Source organism: Adiantum capillus-veneris, chromosome 17, assembly GCF_014529385.1.
Source record: "Adiantum capillus-veneris isolate H3 chromosome 17, ASM1452938v2, whole genome shotgun sequence".
Lineage (NCBI taxonomy): Eukaryota > Viridiplantae > Streptophyta > Polypodiopsida > Polypodiales > Pteridaceae > Adiantum > Adiantum capillus-veneris.
In genome coordinates this window covers 125718497-125722632 of record NC_140947.1, presented here as the reverse complement: position 1 = coordinate 125722632, position 4136 = coordinate 125718497, and the positions used below count along the sequence as shown (strand labels likewise).

The window sequence follows — 4136 nt, the reverse complement described above, 5'->3', positions numbered from 1 at the left end:
CGGCAGCCTCAAGCTCTCAAGCGCCAAATGGACTAGTCATCCATTGTGGAATGATGTCGTAGGGTAACATAGGGATCCTTTACCCGCTAAGAAAAAGGACTCATGAATATGCTTTATCTTCTCTACACCATAGTCGAGGATGACTATGATTTCAAGAGAGAGGTAATGTCATAATAATCAATATCTAATTCTCCTAAATGATTTTCTCATGTTAAATTGATCATTTAATATGGGGAAGTGCGAGGGGAGAAAAAGCTAGAATATTGGTTAAGCTAGCAGACCGGCCACAGTAGGGATCCAAAGGAGGGAAAATAGGGATCCAAAGGGGGGGCCATCTGCAAAAGATCCATGTGCAACAATGGGCTAAAAAGACCCTAAGGTTCAGCTCATTAGGACTTCTAAAATGCTAAGGTTCCAAAAATTCAAAGGCTATGTCCAAAGGTCAACCCTAGGGGCAATTGGATGCTTTGTGTGTGACCAAAAAGTATTTTCAAATCCCTACATAGGAGGGGGTGAGCCTTGGGAGTAGGAGATGAGAGAGAAAGCCACACACACACAAGCCCCCTTTACACAAGCCCCCTTTACACAAAGGGAATGAGGGACACATGTCAGTTACCTAGGCCAGATGCCCACAAGGTGTACCCAATTCCTATTGGATGGCCTTGGAGGTGGACCAATGAGAATTAGGCTAGAGTAAATCTAGTTTAATTAAATTCGAAACACTTAATAAAAGAACCAATGAGAATTAGGTCCTCTAGAAGACTATTGGATAGTCTCCCAAGGGGTCCAATGAGCATTCAACAGCCCAATGGCTTGCCTGATTCCTATTGGCCAGGAGGCAAGGGGTCCAATGAGAGTTTAGTTTAATTATTAAATTACCTAAAGCTCTCACAAAATGGGAAAGGGGGACACATGTCAAAAGGCTATCACTTATGCTTCTTAATTGTCATTGGCTTGACTTGGGGAGGGCCAATGAGGGTTGACCAAGAGAAAATAGCAAGAGGGCTCACCCAAGAGAGAGAGGGGGGATGATTTTTGCAAGGCATTATCACACACACTCTCACATAGTCTATGGAGAAGTAAAGAAGACTATCTCTTCCCAAGCTTTAATGGAGAACTCATCACCTACTCCAAGCTTGTGAGATAGAAGCCTACATTGACACACTCTTGGCATGTGGATGCAAATCCAACCAAGAGCCAAGATTCAATGCATGCTCATCTCCTCTACCATGCTAATTACTAAGCTAAGCTATGCTAATATGAGTGATTATGTGAGGAGATGTACATCTTTCTCGTAAGATACTCCTTATTCCTCTCAATCTACTCTCATACCCTGCTTGCTCTCACCATCTTCGAAGGTGTGTGAGGTCTTGCTAAGTGTTTTGCTTAGTGCATGAAGCTTTAATCTTCATTGCACTAGCTAGTATTGAAGGAACACAAAGAATTGTATTGTACAATGTCTCTCTTGATGGGAGAAACCATAATACAAAGCCTTTTGGAGGGGGGACCGGATCCATGCAAATCTGGTCCTCAACTGTTGTCAATAGATTAATTTCTCTCTCTTTTGAAAGTATTGTTGATTCTATCTAACTAGGTGTTATGCTTTTTGTTGCTCTCTCCACCCAAGCACTCTTGTAATTCTCATTAGGAATCTATTCTAATGAAATGCCCACTATGTTCATGCTAATTTTTGCTACACACAAGTTATTAGGCCATTAAATGTTACATCATGAGTAGGGATTATGTTGAATTAGGGAACACCTTACCCTCAACCAACTTAGTCATGGAGCACCTTAGCAACTTAGTCATCAAGCACCTTAGTCAGCAAGCATGAAAAGCACCTCAAGCTTGGGCCATGTTCCCACCTCAAGCATAACCCTAGCTTACCTAAGGTCAAAGGACTTTTAGCACTAACAATTGGACGTCTTTAATGAACCTAACCCTAAGGTTTTTAAGCTCCATTATCTAGCCTTGCTCTTTGACAAACCATGTCTCATTTGGACCCCTTTACCACTGCCCCGTGTTGAGATAGACCCATAAGCACATGTCTATACTCTAACCCTTGTTCTAGTCTATTCCCCCACATTAAATGATTAGTTTAATATGAGAAAATCATTTGGGTTGGTCAGATATTAGATTTTTGGACATTTTCCCTTTTCCCATGAGCATTTCAATTAATGTGAACACCTGACCCTCCTCTCCACAAAAAGGGATGCTTCCTAATACTTTTCTCTTGGCACCAACCTCTTTTGACTCCTTCTCCACATCCTTCTCTCTCCCTCCCTCCTCTCATTAAAAAGACTTTAACAAAATTATCTTTCAGTCGCGTTAGAAGAATTTAAAACAATCAATCTTAAACTCTCAAAAGCTAGATCACTCCTCCTCCATCTCCAAAAACGGGCCAACCAATGAGCCCTAAATAGCATTTGTATGAAACCATCTCGCCTCACCCTAGATGATTCATATGCTCAAGCCCTTCTTAGCACTAAGCTAGTTAGTCTCAATATCCAACATCAATTAGATTGTATTGATGCTTGTATCATAGTCCAATTTCTCATCATTGATAATCTCCTTAAAGGTTTCAACTCTTATCATGATATTTTTGAACAAGGCCTACGGATCTCGTAAAGAAGCTCTTCATCAGTTTCTTTCCCAAGAGCCCTACCCTCTACTTGGGCCAATCAACTCTTAGCTTGGAAACAATCTTCTCTCCTTGAGTTTGATAGTAACATCCATAATTCCATCCTTCAAATGCATTTAGCCACTTCAATAGAAACGATGTCCCACAATGCGAGAAAAATATCACAACACTCTCTTGTGGTGGAAGTGGAAGTCCTACCAAAGAAGAAATGGTTGGCAAACTTGCACAACATGAGGTTACCATCCAAATAATTAAACTCTTCTCCCAAACTCCTCCCTCAAGTCGTGACAAATCCACCCACCCTCGTTTCTCTGTGCATATTGTAAATCCAAGACTTTCCTCTTAAAATCCTTCCCTTCAACCTCTCAAGAAAGCTAAAGCATTTTCTTCCTCTTCTCCCCTTCTTTGTAAACCATCTCTCCTTTTTACCATGATCCATCCATCCATCTCTAGCTTAAACCCCCCTTTTATTTGTTGAAGGGTAAATACAAAGTCGGATATGTAGTCGGATATCGGATGTACTGCCTGATTGTTAGTATCTAGTCGGATATTGTAAGCCTGAAGACTTTAATCGGATATTGTTAGTGTATGCCAAGAATCGAGCAGTTCTAACTTTAATCGGATATTGTTATTGTATGCCCTGAATTCAGTAGTAGTTTTCCAAGTAGATGAGTTGATGAATGAAGCAGTGTGCAGAGATATTGATAATAATCGGAGGGAGGATATTCAAGTCTTGGGAAATAAGGTACAGTTTGGTGGAGATGTCAGAATTTGGAAATTGTCTGATTTTTAGATCGGATTATTGGAGGTCGGATATTTTTTTACTACAACTTTTCAAAATTTTCTTGAGAAGAGTGATGATTGTCCACTAAGGTCTATTTTTAATTAGTGCCTTGAAAAGTGTAAGGTGCACTTAAGTGACGTTTCCAGCACGAGAGTTGAGAGTTTCGCACGTTTCCAAATTTTTTTTCCTTCCTCGTTGCGTTTCCTTTTCAAGCACTGCGTATAGACTGATTCTCTTCACCTGTGCCATTCTTTTCTTCAGCCCAATACTCTCTTTCATCATTCTCTTGCTTGCATGATGGGAAAACCAAAAGGGGGACCTCCTGCCCGACCATTGCTTGATGAAGAAGAGCCTAGCAGCAAGCGCTCAAGGAGAAATCAAGTGTCTATGAGGATACACGTGAGCAGTCCTAGGCTTGAAGACCAACCTTCTGGAGAAGAAAATCCCAACAGCCCACCGGCAATGAAACCTATCTAGTTGTATCAAACCTTGTTGGAGCCCTATGTGGATTTCAGAGTGGAGCTTGATTGTTCTGCAGAGATACATTCACTATGGTTAAAGAAGATAGGTTTATTTGATTTTGTTGTTTTTCCATGGCAAGAGTGGAAAGGAAATATATATGCTAAATCTCAAGTGGATATTGTCAGAAAGACAAAGGGTCTATTGTCTACCAATGTAGCTTCGAGTCCTCAATTGATTGCTGAGGTATTT

General features: G+C 40.8%; 1 pseudogene; it reads left to right on the top strand.

Moving 5' to 3' along the window:
- The first annotated feature begins 3317 nt into the window (after nt 1-3317).
- LOC147438027 (uncharacterized) lies at nt 3318-3902 on the top strand (annotated as a pseudogene).
- Nucleotides 3903-4136: the final 234 nt, after the last annotated feature.